Below are 17,438 nucleotides of genomic sequence, written 5' to 3'. Positions count from 1 at the left end.
TGTGATAGAATGCTCAATTGTTAGGCCGTCCGGGGATATAAGAACAATACCTAGGCCGGCACCATGACGGTTGGACGCTCCATCAACAAAAAGCTTCCACATGTCCCCCACAAAAAGCTTCCAGCAGTCAGATGGGTCCTGAGAGTTGCGAAGGGCAATGGGATCACAACTGCTCGGCTGTGCGGTGTCAAGTTTGGTGTTGACCGGTTCAAATTCAGTGCCCCTTGGTGATTCGACACCGGACTTAGCAAGTTTGTCCGTAATGCCCAAGTCCGTAGGCGAATCACCAGGTTGCGGTGTGAAGCCGGCCGCAAGTTCTGAGCTGCCTGGAACCATTCCTCCCTCTCTTGAGGATTCGGCACCGGACTCAGCAAGTTGGTTCAGAATGCCCAAGTCCGTAGGCGAATCGTCAAGTTCTGAGCTGTGTGGAACCATTCCTTCCCCCCTTGGTGATGCGGTACCGGACGGAGTGGATGGGTTGGTGATACACAACTCCGTCATCGCAGCACCGGGAGGTATGACCGTGCAAACTGAGGGAATTTCGATGGTGCGCACGAACTCCGCGGCGTGACCTTCTGCAGCGGCTAGTTCCTCGGTTGGCATTGTGGGCGTCTCATCATCTGCCCCGGCAATGTCGACCGGGCATACCGGATGAGTGCCAGGTGAGAACTCGGCAACAAAATCGGCCAAGGTTTGGGCCTTGATTGCAGTGCGCGGCTGGAACTTCACATCGAACTGTCCCAACTCGACCGCCCATTTTAAGATTCTGCTTGAAAAGTCTGCGCGCTCAAACAAGGCCTTTAGGGGGAACTCGGTCAGTACGACGATGGGATGGGCGTGAAAGTAATGTGCCAATTTCCTCGAAGCCATCATCAGTGCCAACGCAAGCTTTTCCAAAGGCAAGTACCTCGTCTCAGCCGGCAGCAAGGTCTTACTGACGTAAAAAATTGGGAGGTGCTTGATCCCTTCAGCCCGGACTAACACCGCACTCACTGCGTGCTGGGAGACGGCAAGGTAAAGGTAGAGTTCCTCACCGGGCTCTGGTGTAACCAGCAGTGGCGGAGAAGACAAATAATCCTTGAGCTCAGCCAAAGCTCGGTCACACTCGTCATCCCATGAGAACTTTGACTTCAATGCTTGAAAGAAAGGGCGGCAGCGATCTGATGACCGGCTTATAAATCGATTGAGCGCGGCGGGCATCCCGGCCAGATGCTGCACGTCCTTAGCCGAGCTGGGCTGCTTCAACTCTTGCACGGCTCTAATCTGAGTGGGGTCTGCTTCGATGCCCCGGTTCGTGACTAAGAAATCCAAAAATTTCCCGGATCCCACACCAAAGGCACACTTAGAGGCGTTCAAGCGCAGCTTGTGCTTCTTCAGAATGGCGAACATCTCGGTTAAGTCGGACAAATGGTTTGCCTCATGACGGCTCTTTACCACCATATCATCGATGTAAGCCTCCATTGTCCGACCGAGCAAAGGAGCAAACATTTTGGTCACCATCCTCTGAAAGGTTGCCCCGGCGTTTTTCAAACCAAAAGGCATAACTCGATAGCAAAAGAGTCCCCTTGGAGTCGTGAAGGAGGTGATCTCTTGGTCAGGTCCATGCATGGCAGTCTGGTGATAGCCGCGGTACGCATCCAAGAAACTGAGCCGATTGTGTCCAGCCGTCAAATCCACTAGCTGGTCAATGCGCGGCAAAGGGAAGCTGTCTTTTGGACAAGCTCGGTTGACTGTCTTGTAGTCAACACAAACTCGCCACTTTCCATTCTTCTTAGGCACCACCACCGTGTTGGAAATCCACCGAGGGTAGTGCACTTCCTGTATTGCTCGTGCTTCAAGCAAGTTTTTTACCTCCTCTGCTACTACCTCGGCGTGATGCAGCGCCGACCTCCTTGTTCGCTGGATGACTGGCTTTGCGCCAGGGAAGACATTGAGGTGATGGCAGATAAAACTTGGGTCAAGGCCGGGCATGTCGTAGGGCGACCATGCAAAGACTTCGATATTTGCCATCAAAAACTCAATCATCTCGGTTCTCTCCATGGCCGAGAGACTTGAACCGAGCAAGAAGAATCTGTCCGGCTGCTCGGCATCAATCCGCACCTCAACCAATTCTTCAACAGCCTTGTCCTCGGCTTTGGTGCCAACATCATCCAGGACACTCTGGTCCTCCGGTCCCTCGATCATTTGAACGAATCCTTTGGCAGCCCGGCTCCCGTTGACCGCCACGAAGCATTGCTTGGACATGACCTGATCACCCCAAATCTCCTCGATTGCCCCCATAGCCGAGGGGAATCTCATCACCTGGTGGTAGGTCGATGCTACGGCTTGCATGGCGTGAAGCCATCCTCTTCCAAGGATAAGGTTGTACGTTGAAGGGACTTGTAGCACCCAAAACTCCACTTGCTTGACCACGGATCCCGCTTTGACCGGCAGGATAATCTTTCCCAATGGCCACTCCGGCTGCGAGTTAAATCCAACCAGTGGCGAAGTGGCCGGAGCCAAGTCTGTCTCACGGAGTTTGAGCTGTTTGAACGCATCATAATACATGATCTCGACCGAGCTTCCCTGATCGATCAAGATCCGTCTAACATCAAATTCTTTGACGCGTAGTGTTACTACAAGAGCATCGTTGTGCGGCGTCTGGATACGCTCTAAATCCCTTGAGGTGAAACTTATCACGTCTTTCTCTTCTGTCTTCCCCCTCTTGATGGCAGGTTGCACTGACAAAACTTCCCTCATATGCTCTGCCTTCTTGATCATGCCCCGGAGTTCGCAAACGCGCTCCGGTTCCACGATGCCGTGGATGACATTAATAACTCCTTGTGGTGGCGCATCTCGGTCATCCTGTCCCCTGGGATCGGCCGGAGCCTGATTTGGTTTCACGCCGCCATCAATGTAAAGGTCCAGATGCCCGGCCGCAACCAGTTCTTCCAAGTGTTGTCGCAGAGGCAAACAATCCTCAGTCCGGTGGCCCCTCTCCCGATGAAACGTACAACGATACCGCGGATTGTAGCCCTTTTGTCCATCGCCCAATTTAGCAGGAAACTGGACATACTCCTCGTCTCGGATTTCACTAAGTATGCGATAGATTGGAATCTTGAAGACCGTGGTTATGCCAGTCCTTGCCTTCATTCTTCTGTTTGCGTCCTCAACGTCATCTCGGGGATAATCATCCCGGTCATTCCGACGTCCTCTACCCCGGTTTTTTCGATTTGAACCTCGGTCTGATTCCTCTGCTCGGTCATTTGAGCGGTTGGACTCTTGCCCAACTGCGTGCACCTTGCCTGCTGTCTTCTTGTCTGTTCCGACCGGAGTGGCCTTCACGGTGGAAGCCGATGCATCATCCTCTACTCGGATGTGCTCATTGATGCGCTGCATGAGCTGGCCCATGGAGGTCGGTTGGTGCATGGTAAGCGAGTCCCGCAGTCTATGTCCGACCGGGAGACCGCGCTTATATTGCGTGATAGCAAGGTTGACCGGGCAGTCTAAGATCTCGTTGAAGGTTTCCCAATACCTTGAATTGTACGCCTTCAGTGTGTCGCACGGTTCCATCTTGACACTTAGCAAGTGATCGACTTCCTTTGGTGTTTTTGTGTTGGTTTTGAAGCGCGTAACAAACGCCTCGGCCAACTGATGCCACCTTTGTATGCTCCCTTCCGGCAACCTCTCAAACCACTTTAAGCCCAGCTCACCTAAACTGGACGGGAAGATTAGGCACATAAGTCCGTCATTCCGCTTATGTCCGGCCATGACCTGACGGAAGTGGCTCACATGCATGTAAGGATCGGTTTTGCCATCGTAGAGCGTGAACTTAGGCTGGTGGAAGCCTGCCGGAAGCGGCGTTGTTTCTATTTCCAGGGAAAAAGGGGTGGCACTCAGCCTGGCCAGGTCTGTATCTTCAAATGCTGGCACTGTTTGGCGGGGTGGAGGCATTCCGACCTCCTCGCTGGCATGAACCCCGTAGGAGAGCCGCTGGAAAGCTGGTATTCTCTGAGCTTCGCGCCGGCGAGCCCGCTCCCTTAATACTGCCCGTAAGTCCTCTGACTGAGCTGAATAAGAATACCTCGACGTCGTCGCCGGACGTGAGGGTTTGTAGGTGCTGTCTTGCGCGCTGGACTTTTCTGCACGCACGTCGGAATCACCAACCTGGTAACTTCTGGTGATAGATATGGACTGAGTATGTCGTTGGCTCTGTCCGCCTGAACGGCGGGATAGGGTGCGCTCACTGTGGTCACCCACTCCAGCTACACCTTTCCCTTTGACATGCCGTTTAAGATCCTCCATCTCCGCCGCCATCTGCCTGATGACAGCGTCTTGGTCCCTTAACTTGCTTTCCAGTCGCCTGGCGTGTGAGTCTCTCCGCCGGTGACCGTCTGGACTCCGTGAATGCCCATGACTCCTTCCGCGCTTATCCCGCGCGTCTCCTGACTGTCCCCCAGTGGGCGTCCCCAACTCAGCCATTGGATGGACGGCAGGTGGTCCCTCTCTCCTTCGGGTATACTCCGGGGTGGCTCCATCGATGGCGGACAACGGGAACTCGTCGTTGTTTGCCATGGACGGCGATCAGATGAACCTGGAAGACAAGGTTTTGTCTGTCAAGCTTCCCACAGACGGCGCCAATTGTACGGGGAGCAAATATTCCGGCGTGCCCGTATTCCTTTCTTCCGAGTTCCGTCGATATCCGATCACCTGCGAGCAAATAACGGTGAGCTACCCGGCGGTGTGTGGCCGGAAACACCCTCCGACGATCAAATTAGCACACACCTTAGAGGGTATAGAGAGAAGGGAGAGAGTGTTTGAGTGTAAGAAATTCCTTACAGAGTGTTCGTGTATCCCGTATGGGGGGGCGCAGCCATGCTTACATACCTTCTGTGCCCTATATCCACTCCCTGTCATCTCCTGACACGTGGCTCTGCTATCCCATCTGTCAGCATAAACCATGCCGTTCATCACCTGCTCTTAACTGCCTGCCAGCATAGCTGGAGCTCGGCAGCCGAGCTGCCCTACCTCGGTCATACCATGCTTCATACCTTAAGCGCCTGGCCGGATAACCGAATGAAGGACCGGGCTAGGCGGCATCTCGGCAAAGCTTAACCCGGGCTCCTCCTTTGGTCGGCCTCCTCGCCGGTCAATCAACTACCTCGGCTGACCGCGCCTTTCCGAGCGCCGGCCTCTCGGTCTGTCTGGTCTCGACAATCCTCGGACCGAGCATCCCGGTCTGACCGGTCACTTCCTGGCCGAGCACCTTCTGCACGGTCCGGGGCAGCACACAGTCCAAACTCTGCCCGGCCCAAATTCTGGTAGCCCATCTCCGGGTGAACAGTAGATCATTTCGGCCCAATGCTCTGCTGGGCCCTCAACTTGTTCGGTCTACACCTCGGCCCCGCACCGGAGCATAAATCACCCTCTCAGTTAGCAATTAAAATTCTGTAAGGACTGATTGATTATTGCTGGCACGCTCCAAATTACATTATTAACCATCGAAAGATAAAAAAGTCAACATATATTTTTTGGCACGCTCGGTGGGACTATTAAAAATGGCTAGACATAGAGCAAGAGGAGAAAATGAACGCCTGGAAGAGGGTGTGGAAGGAGAGGTAGAAATACCTAACCTAGAGGATATTGTATAGTCACATCCTATCGATGTACCCATCCCATTAGATCCTTCACAAATGGTCGAACAGACCAGCACTTCAGAGTATGCAACACACGTTCAACATACTAGACAGGGCCAAGAAACTAGACCCTCAAATACCCATTTCTGCCCGGCAACTGAATTCGTTGGGAGGTTTAGTAGATGTTTTGCGACAACAACTAATGTATACAATGGAAAGATGGGTTGGCAATTAAAGAACTTTAACATAATCGTTTGATAATTGGTTGGCAATTAAAATTCTGTAAGGACTGATTGATCTTTGCTGGCACGCTCCAAATTACATTATCACTACAAGAAAAGGGACTATATGACATGGAAGCATTTGCGACGGTATCACTTACCATCGCAAAAAGGAATTTTTTGTGATGGTACCACTTACCGTCGCCAATAAATGGGTTTTTAGCGATGGCGTGCCTTCTTGTAAAAAAAAAGTAACTTTTTGTGGTGGCAACAACTGTAGTCGCAAATAATGCGCATTTTTTGCCACAGTAACCCCTGCTATCACAAATAAAGCTGCTTTTTGCGACGACATAAATTGCAGTCGCAAATAAGAGAGTTTTTGCGACAGTAATAAGTGCTGTCACAAAAAAAAAAGAAAAATGATACGTGCCGTCGTAAAAAATAAATAAATAAATAAAAATAAAAAAGTGATACTATTTTAATGAGACAGCGTTAGAAGTATTACCGACGCAAAAAGTTGAAATTTTTTTAGTGTTTCTCCCATTTTTCATCTTCTTGTCTCTCTCTCTCTCTCTCTCTCTCTCTCTCTTTCACTCATCACTCTTTATCTGTCTTTCTGTGTCTTTCTTTCTTTCTCTCTCTCTCTCTCTCTCTCTTTTCTACACTGTGCTCGCGTTGCTCACTCTCTCCCTCTCCTCTTTTCGATTTACTGATCTCCTTCTCGATTTATCGATCTCTTTCTCTCTCTCTCTCTTCTCTTTCAATCGCTTATGTCTGATTTCTCTTAATCACTTGTCGAAAGAGAAAAAAGTCAAAAAATAAAATAGGTCTCTCTCTCTCTCGCTCATCTCTCTTCTCTCTTAGTCTTTATCTCTCATCTCTCTCTCTCACTCACTCACTCACTCATCACTCTTCTCTCTGGCTCTCTCATTTCTCTTCATTCTCTATCTCTCCTGTTCATCTTTCTTCTCTCTCTCTTTCTATATCTCTCTATATCTCTTGTTTATCTCGTTTTGCTGTCTTTCTCTCTCTCTCTCTCTCTCTCTCTCCCTTTCTCTCTCCCTTTCTCTCTCTCTGTGTCTCTCTCTCACTCATCACTCTTCTCTTTAGCTCTCTTATCTCTCTTCGCTCTCTATCTTTCTTGTTCATCTTTCTTCTTCTTCTTCTTCTTCTTCTTCTCTCTCTCTCTCTCTCTCTCTCTCTTTGTCTATCTCTCGCTTATCTTGTTTCTTTTTTTTTTCTCTCTCTCTCTCTATCTTTGTCTTTGTCTCTGTGTGTGTGTGTCTCTCTCTTTCACTCATCTCTCTTCTCTTTCATTCGTTCATTTCTCTCAATCACACTCATCTTTTTCTCTAAGCCCATTGTTGTTGAAAGAGGAAAAAGTCAAAAAAATAAAATGGGTCTCTATGTATGTGTGTGTGTGTGTGTGTTTCTTTCTCTCTGTGTCTCTCGCTCATTTCTCTTCTCTCTCTCGATCTCTCTTTCACTCATCTCTCTTCTCTATCTCTCTCACTTATCTCTCTTCTCTTTCTCTCTATCTATCTCTCTCTCTATCTTTCTCTTGCTAATCATCTTTTGTTTCTCTCTCTTTTTCTGTTTCTCTCTCTTCCTAGCTTTCATTGTGCAGCAAAATGGACACGGAGATTTTTGGCAAAAAAATGAGTTTTTTTTTTTTTTTTTTTTTTTTTTTTTTTTTTTTTTTTGCAATGGCAACCTTTCCCCGTCGCAAATAAAAGTTATCAGCGATGGCAATACCCCCGTCGCAAACAAAAAAACTTCTCTCTCCGTCCCAAAATGTTAGTCCCTTACTCCATTTTTTATTGTTCCAAAATATTAGTCCCTTTCCAAAAATCAAGAAATAAAATAATATAAATTTATTATTTTGCCATTCTTTTAAATTCATTAACAATACAAAAAATACAATTATTACAATTGATATTCCCAAAAAAATGTACTATCAAAGGATAATTTTGGAAAAATAATATTTTTAAAATATAATAATTGTACTATAGAAAAGTTGGATTCCCTAAAAGAGATCATTGTTTTGGGATAGAAGGAATAGTTAAACGCCATCGTTTCATTGTTTAAATTTTCATTTGTGACGGTTATACTTGATGTCGCAAAAAAAAAAAAAGAAAAAAAAGAAAGAAATCCAAAATCTGATTCACGCTTGTTTTTCCCCCCTTAACCAAAAATCTTCAAATCTCAAATCCCTAATCTTTTGAATCAAAAATCCCCATCTCTGTCTCTTCCCTCTCTCTCTCTCTCTCTCTCTCTCTCTCTCTCTCTCTCGACTATGAGCAAGGTAGACGAAGGCGTTGAGCGACAGTGAGCAGCGACAGACAACGGCGTCGAGTGATGACAACGACATTGTGAGACAGTATCGAGCAACGACATACGACGGCGTCAAGCGACGGCGAGCAGCGAGCAGCGTGAGACGGCGAGCAGCGAGCAGCGTGAGATGGCGAGCAGCAGCAAACGATGGCATTGTGACCTAGGTTAGCTCTTAATTTGCCTCTGCCTTTGCAACTACTGAGCACCATATTCAAAAAACAATCAAGAAGAATGTCTCAAAGTAGAGAAACTAGTAAATCTCTTGATGTGAAGACTATTCATTTCCTGTCGACATATATCTTGACTATTTTCCTGATGAAGGAAATGCAAAAGAGAAAGCAAAACAAGTCTCTGAAGATCGAAACTCATTGGCTTCAACTCCATTGGAGATTGGTTTTGAAATAGAGGAGTTTGGCAAGATGACTACAAAGCCTTCCAAAGAAGGAAATGTTGATCTACCTTTCGATAAACTGACTATTCACAATGACGAGATGATGAAGATATCTCATAATAAATCTGGGTAGCTACTTGTTCTTCACCTAGAAACTGATCAATCTTAGGGTTATCTTTCTTGAATTTCTTGAATCCTTTTCGTGTAAGTGCATATGAATGAATATGCAGCATATAATGATAAAATTGAAAGAAATTTGTGGGTTTTATGCCTTTTCCATTCCAATTCTTGGATTTTCACTACAACCAAATAGAGACATGGATTTTTTAATAGTTTTACTCTATTTTTCTCAACAACCAAACAGAGTAACTAGGATTTTATGTTGTGCTATCAGGTTACATTGATCTAAATTGTAATTGAGAAAAATGATAAATTTATGCTGTGTTATCTCTCCATGATATGTTGCTGATTTTCTCCTTTTTCCTAAGTGAAATTTATGTGTTGAAGTTCAATTGATGAAAAGTTTTAGCCTAGTACCCCTATATTGGAAAGTCTTTTGTTTTTTACTTTTTTCTTCCATAATTTTCTCAAACCATGATAAATTTCATTGTGTTGATAAGAGCTTAACCATAATTATGATTTAGCTCCTTCATGAGAGTTTAGTTATTTATTTATTAATTTTCATTACCTTGCAAGATTATTTTTGTAATAACCTCGCAAATAGAAAGTGATGTATTTTATCAGTATCACAATACAAGTGAGTGATATATCATTAGTCTTTTAACTTATAAAACTGTTGATTAGATTTACTCTCTTATCTATTACTATATATTATTTTCATCGACTGCAGTGTGCCTTGTAATTACTTTATTCTTTCTACCTTGTCTTCACTACAAAGCTTAAATTCATTAATCCCCAAAGGTACATGACATTGTTTTTGAGGGGTTCAAATTTGCTGCAGTTTTGGTCATTTTGGCATATAACCCTTCTATTTAATTTACTTTATTTTCTATCTTTCTATTCCCTCTTGATAGCCTTTCCCACTCTAGACAAATTCCCACTATTTAGTGTTAGAAGTATGCAAATGATGTGCTCAAACTCTGTGTTTTTCACAGGGTGTTTCTTCTATTTAAATATGAATTGGTCGCATGGAAAATCCACTATTTCTTGAGCATTTGATCATTTGGAGCATATTTTGTTATTAAGCTGTTTAATCTGAGCACTTTTGTCTTTTATTTGTCATTATTGCTAAGATATCTTAAGAATCCATACATGTGGCTTGGTTTTCTCCATATCTCCTAACTTTCGTTGTTTATTGACAATATTTCAACTTTGCTTTTAGGTTTGGGTCTTTTTGTGGTAGTATGCATTCAATATGCATTTTATTTTTGTTTTTTTATTTTATTTTTTGGGACTCTTGTGAAATACTGGATGTTTGGGATTTTAGGATTATATAGACAGGCATTACACCTTTTTCTTTTGCAAGACATTTTTCTTTGTATATGTGGTCATATCATATATATAACACATATTTTTGTATGAAATTTAAGTCATGTTTACGTGAATTGGTTTTTTGTTATTACTGTAGAATGAGATGCACATTGCTGTAAAACAGAAGTTGCTTGGAGAGCCAGTTGGTGAAACACTGCTGGGAAAAAAAGTGAGTTTCAATTATCTTGGTTTTTCTGCTACAAGTTTTCCTACAAATGCATTCGTGCATTTTGTGTTTTTTTTTCTTATTTTCTTTTCATTGTTTTATTTTTTTTAATATCCTAGAATAACTTCATGTTGAACAAATGCTTCAAATAAATGATTTAATATCATTGCATATACTTAACCTTATATTTTAAAATAAGTTTGAATGGTATAATTTGATAAATGGCAAAATTTCATAGCCCTGTAAGGATGGTGAAGCAGATGAATTCAATGCCATTTGTGTTAGAGTAGCTGAATGACGTAATATGATCTGTACTGCCTATGTAGACAAAGTATAGCTGTCTTGCTTAAATTTACTTGGCAAGGATGCTTGCAGGGCTATTTTTGTATTTCAACTAGTTAACCAGGATGGTTCCACCTCCTTTATGTTATCTGGTATACATGAAACCGTGTAGAAGTTGGTCCAAGAGCAAGTAGTGAAACGGTTTTGGACACCGCGCTAATCATATCAGTTGTGATCCAAAAAATAGTGATGCCTGGAGTGTGAGTTGCTCATATAGGAATCAAGTGAGATGGTTCTGAATATGATCATGATTATTATTTGCTTGCTACCACATCTAGAGTTGCATGTGTGCATGTTTTGATATAACTTTCCATTTACTGATGATATTAATGCGATTTCTAGTAAGCATATTGATGGTTTACTATATTAATTTAATTGAATCTAGTGTCTGAAATGCTAATGGATGCAAATATAGTAGGTAGTTGAATCTTGATTGCTCCCTTAGCTATTAATATGAGATTTTGAGTGGTTAAAAAATACAAGCATTTTGATGTGTTCATGGCATAATAGATATAGAAGTGCGTTCTAGGTTTGCTTTTGCTTATTTATTCATATGGGCTCGAATTTAACCACACAAAGAAGCAAAACACAAGGTGTAAAAGGTCATGTCTACCATTAACATTGAATTCACCCTCGTCAAAGGGTTTCAAGTAACATTTTTGTCATTCTTTTTTAGCCAGGTGAATTCGAGATGTTGACGCCCTAGAATCACCAAACGGCATCGAATTAGCACAAAACTTGGCATATACGACAGGCTAGGCACGAAAGACTTGTGGCAAAAGACGGGACTCAAATTGGGTTTCTGATTTGGCAGTTAGAGTTGTATTTCCGTCTAGGCAAATTAGTTCCTTAAGAAACTTAGAATTTGAGATGTTGACGTCTCAAAATCACCAAACAGTGTCGGATTAGCACAAAACTTGGCATACACGACATCGGATTAGCACAAAACTTGGCATACACGACAGGCTAGGCACGAGAGACTTGTGGCAAAAGACGGGACTCAAATTGGGTTTCCGATTTGGCAGTTAGAGTTGGATTTCCGTCTAGGCAAATTAGTTCCTTAAGAAACTTAGAATTCGAGATGTTGACGTCTCAAAATCACCAAACAGTGTCGGATTAGCACAAAACTTGGCACATATGACCGTCTAGACACGAGAGACTTGTGGGAGAAGACGAGACTTGAATCGGGTTCTTGATTTGGGGGTTAGAGCTGGATTTCAGTCTAAGCAAACTAGTTTATTAAGAAACTTAGAATTTGAGATGTTGATGCCCAAAATCACCAAACGGTGTTCGATTAGCATGAAACTTGGCACACACGACCACCTAGGCATGAGAGCCTTGTGGGAGAAGACGGGACTTGAATCGGGTTCCCGATTTGGGATTTAGAGCTGAATTTCTATCTAGGCAAACTAGTTTTTTAAGAAACTTAGAATTCGAGGTGTTGATGACCCAAAATCACCAAATGGGGTCAGATTAGCACGAAACTTGGCACACATGACCGCCTAAGCACGAGAGACTTGTGGGAGAAGATGGGACTTGAATCAGGTTCCCGGTTTGGGAGTTAGAGGTGGATTTTGGTCTAGTCAAGCTAATTCCTTAAGAAACTTAGAATCCGAGGTGTTGATGCCTAAAAATACCAAACGGTGTCAGATTAGCACGAAACTTGGCACACACGACTGCCTAGGCATGAGAGATTTGTGGAAGAAGACGGGACTCAAATCGGGTTCCCAATTTGGGAGTTAGAGCCAGATTTCTGTCTAGGTAAACTAGTTCCTTAAGAAACTTAAAATTCGAGGTGTTGACACCCCAAAATCACCAAATGGTATCGGATTGGCACGAAACTTGGCACACACGACCGTCTAGGCACCAGAGACTTGTGGGAGAAGACGAGACTCGAATCAGGTTCCCGGTTTGGGAGTTAGAGCCGGATTTCTGTCTAGGCAAAGTAGTTCCTTAAGAAACTTAGAATTTGAGGTGTTGATGCCCTAAAATCACCAAACGGCGTCAGATTAGCACAAAACTTGGCACACACGACTGCCTAGGCATGAGAGACTTGTGGAAGAAGACAGGACTCGAATTGGGTTCCTGGTTTGGGAGTTAGAGCCGGATTTTGGTTTAGGCAAACTAGTTTTTTAAGAAACTTAGAATCCGAGGTGTTGATGCCTCAAAATCACCAAACGGCGTCAGATTAGCACGAAACTTGGCACACACGACCGACTGGGCACGAGAAACTTGTGGGATAAGACGGGACTCGAATTGGGTTCTTGGTTTGGGAGTTAGATCCAGATTTTTGTCTAGGCAAACTAGTTCCTTAAGAAGCCTAGAATTCGAGGTGTTGACACCCCAAATTCACCAAACAACGTTGGATTAGAACAAAATTTGTCACACACGACTGCCTTGGCACGAGAGACTTGTGGGAGAAGACGGAACTCGAATCGGGTTCCCAGTTTGGGAGTTAGAGCCAGATTTTGATCTAGGCAAACTAGTTCCTTAAGAAACTTAGAATTCGAGGTGTTGACGCCCCAAAATCACCAAATGGCGTTGGATTAGCACGAAACTTGGCACACATGACCACCTAAACATGAGAGACTTGTAAGAGAAGACAGAACTCGAATCGGGTTCCCAATTTAGGAGTTATAGCCGGATTTCGGTCTAGGCAATCTACTTCTTTAAGAAACTTAGAATTCGAGGTGTTGACGCTCCAAAATCACCAAACGGCATCGGATTAGCACAAAACTTGGCACACACGACCGCCTAGACACGAGAGACTTGTGGGATAAGACAGGAATCGAATTGGGTTCCCAGTTTGGGAGTTAGAGCCAGATTTCGGTTTAGGCAAACTAGTTTCTTAAGAAACTTATAATTTGAGGTGTTGACGCCCCAAAATCACCAAACGGGGTCGGATTAGCACAAAATTTGGCACACACGACCGCCTTGACACGAGAGACTTGTGAGAGATGACGGGACTCGAATCGGGTTCCCGGTTTGGAAGTTAGAGCCAGATTTCGGTCTAGGCAAAATTATTTACTTAATTATCTTTGTAATTGTATAGTAGTTAAATTTTTATATTTGTTTTAATTAACATATTAACACATAATTATGTTGTTATTAATTATTTTTGTTTTTTGTTTTCAGATATTTCCTGAGTAGGAGTTTGCTTCTTGTGGAATGCATGCCTGTGAAGAATGCGACTAACTTTTGTTTTTGTTACCTACGGAAAGTGATGAAAAAAAACTTTTGTTTTTGGTCTATGTTATTTTGAATTGTGACCAACATTATGTATTTAAACATTATATATGTATTATGGAACATTATGTAGTGGTGTAATTTTGTTGATGTGTAGTTATGAATGTAAGAATATTTTTATTACGAAGAAATTGTTATTTCTATAATATGAATTTTTATATTATTATGCAATTGTTGGTTTCTTTTTCAATTTTTTTTTTTCATTTAATACAGGTAATTTAAATATTTTTAATAATTTTAATGTTTTTTTTTTTGCGACGACACCACACTGTCGCTAAAATGTATTTTTTTGGCGACATGGGCAATGCCATCGCAAAAGAAATAGGTGACAGAAGTCATGCTGTCGCAACAAAAAAACATTTCACAATAGCATTTTTTGTCGTCCCAAATAAAACTTTTAGCGACGGTAAAACATTGCCGTTGCAAAAGGTCACAACTTTTTACATATTATGGGCGATAGTAAAACGTAGTGGCAAAAGGCAACATTTGCCGTTGCAAAAAAAAGGTGACGACATCTTGCCGTTGCTAAAACTTTTTAGCAAAACCCTCTGTTGTGACCCCTCCTTTGCTGTCACAAAGGCAACATTTGTTGTTGCAAAAAACTAAAATTTTTGTAGTGATATTAACCTTCGAAAGCCAAAAAAACCAACACTATCATATTTTATTTTTTTCAAAAAGATATGCTCAATATTCTTCATAACAAGTACGATAAATTAATTTTTCATCAAACTTTTAAATTCCGCCAAATTCAATTAATTCTAAAACACTTCAACCGCACCATTAAAAAAAATAGTATGCATATAGAGAACATTTTAAAGGGGATTTTTCAACAAAATGAAGATTTAAATAGGTGAGTTAGAGGGATTTTTTTGGGAAAAAATAAAAGAAAATAAAAAATGGACTATAAAATATTAAAGTTGTATATATGAAATTCTAGAGGGAGGAAATTGAATTTTTTTATTATAACTTAAACTAAAAATGTAAATTTTATAAAATAGAGGGGGTATCTACTCCTCTTGGCCCTCACTGCACAAACTTCATGGTTGGCCTTTGAGACTCAAAACCCGAGTCATATAGAAATACAAAATTAGAAGAGATCTATTATACCTACTCACTTAATAAAGCCTTAGGTGGTGTGAAAAAAATCACAAGATCTAAAAGTAGTCAGCCACAAATATATTCAACTAAAAAGCAACATCAAACTCAGCAATAAGCTAAAAAAATAGAGAAATTTCACAGAGCTATATAACTCACAATCGTGTAGGCAATGCTGGAGAACAAGAGCATCACATAGTGTCCCATGAATGTATCGACAAGGAAGGCAAAGCCTATCGGCATTATGGAAGCTATGCCTCCCCAAATGCTTATAATTCCAGCGGTATGCGTCAAATTGATCCTCCAAACATTCGTTAAATAAGTCATCATCACCCACATCGCGTACCCAGTCAATATGTCAGCCCATATCAGCACTGTCATTGTTTTAAATAAGAGAACAATCGCATAATTATATAGAGTATAAGAAAAAGGTTAAATTACAAATATACCCCTTGAAGTTTACTTAAAATATGAATTGCCTCCTATGGTTTGGAAAATTACAAATACCTTCCAGTCAGAATTTTTTATTTAACAGAATTAATTGAAAAAGTGAAATTTCTAATTGTTCACCTATACAATAATAAAATTATCTGAATTATTAATTGAAATAAAATTTTAACATTATTAAAAACTGTTAATTAACTTGATGATTTATTGATAAAAAGACTTATTTGTTATGAAATTAGAAACCTTAGGGGGTATTATGTAAATTTTAGAACAACAGGGAATAATTTATAATTTTAGTAAATCTCAGGAAGTGTGTTTGTAATTTACCTAAGAAAAATGATTTGCATATATGGATTTTTTACTTGATTGCCTCAAAATATATGCACTATTTGTTGCACTTAAGTCATCGATTTTTTTATTTTTTATTTTTTATCAATTTAGTTATGAAACTATGAAATGTGAGTTTAAATGGTTTATGGTACCCATGGTCTGACTTGATTAATAGAAGATGGGGTATTCTTAAAATTTTAGATTTTATTTTTTTATTTTCTTATTTTTTTATTTTTTTAAGATTGGCGAGCAATATGCAATAAAGTGTATACTTTGAGAAGAAAATGCAATAAAGTGGGTGCAAATCCATAATTTGGGGATTATGTATGTATTTGCTCATTCGGATTTTGTTGAGACTTCCTATGAAATTTTGAAAATACCCAACTTGCATCAATCAATTTGGACTGTGTGAGCTTTATGGGTGATTATTTAGTATTCCTAGAGTATGGACACGTGGTATTCTATAAGGTTTTGATTGGTAGAAAGGGATAAGGGCCTACGATTTATGTTGGAGATGAGAAAATAACATGAGACTAAGTAATTGATAATTGGCTTGGAGTATGGCCACATGGTATTCTAAAATTACTGAATAATTTTCCGAGCCGTGGACTATTTAAAATTGCATTTTGCAGTTTGGAAATTAGATTGACAAAATGCAAAGATTAAACTGCAACAATGTACATAATTTTGGAACTAACGTAATTAGTCCTAATAATAATAAACCCATTTGTTTGCTATTTTTTATAGAGAAAAATGATATAAATAAAAGTCTTTAGAGTTAGTGATGTGTAAAAGAGAAGATTGCCAAATAATAGAGAAGATATAAGAGACATCCATTACCACATTATTGGATTTAAAAAACATATCTAATTTTTGTACTAGAATAGTAATCACATTCTTTGGTTCCAATTTTTGAATTCAAATTTTCTGAAAATTAAGGTTTTTTTTTTTTTTTTTTTTGTCTGTGTTTTTTTTATTATTTATTTTTAGTGATTTTTTTTTTTAAAGTATTTTTTTAGTTTTTAGAAACACCTAATCTAAATGTACCTAAAAGGTAAAATATTTTTAAAAAATATTTAAAAAGTTAATAAATATACAAGAATATGAAAATGTACTAAATTTTTATAATTTAAATATTTAGTGATTTTTTAAAGATTTTTTTCACAAATATTATACTTTTTAAGTGTATTTAAAAACTAAAAAATTTGCTTCAAATATTAAAAAAATTCAATAAAAAAAACACGAAAAACTTTAAAAAAATTAATTTTCTAAAATATGGATTCAAAATTCTAAAATCAGAGGTAATTGCGTTTTTATAGGTTATTTGGTTTGGATATGCACTAATAAACAACAAAAATACTAAAAATCCCAAAAGTTCTATTAAAATTTCTACCAAATGTCTCACATGGGTGTGAGACCCATATGGTGTAAGTTTTATACCTATGTGAGATATTTGGTAAAAATTTTGATAGAATTTTTGGAGTCTCTAACATTACTCATATATGAGCTTAATCTTTAAACAAAGGTAACAATATATATATATATATATATATATTATCAACGAAAATGAGTAGTTAGTTGTTAGATTAGCAGTTTAGGGAATTGAAACTCACAGTCATACACCTTGTAAGAAAATCTTATCCTCTCATTACACTTATAAGAATGGAACCCAAAACTTCTCCTTAGAATAGACTTCGTAGCCAAAGAGCTAGCCAACTAGGCTAAAACCTCTTGGTTAAAGTTGACAACAATTGATGGAT

Source organism: Camellia sinensis, chromosome 10 (genome assembly GCF_055761805.1).
Source record: "Camellia sinensis isolate YWXY chromosome 10, ASM5576180v1, whole genome shotgun sequence".
NCBI classification, from domain to species: Eukaryota; Viridiplantae; Streptophyta; class Magnoliopsida; order Ericales; family Theaceae; genus Camellia; species Camellia sinensis.
Note: the sequence above shows the minus strand (reverse complement) of the source record.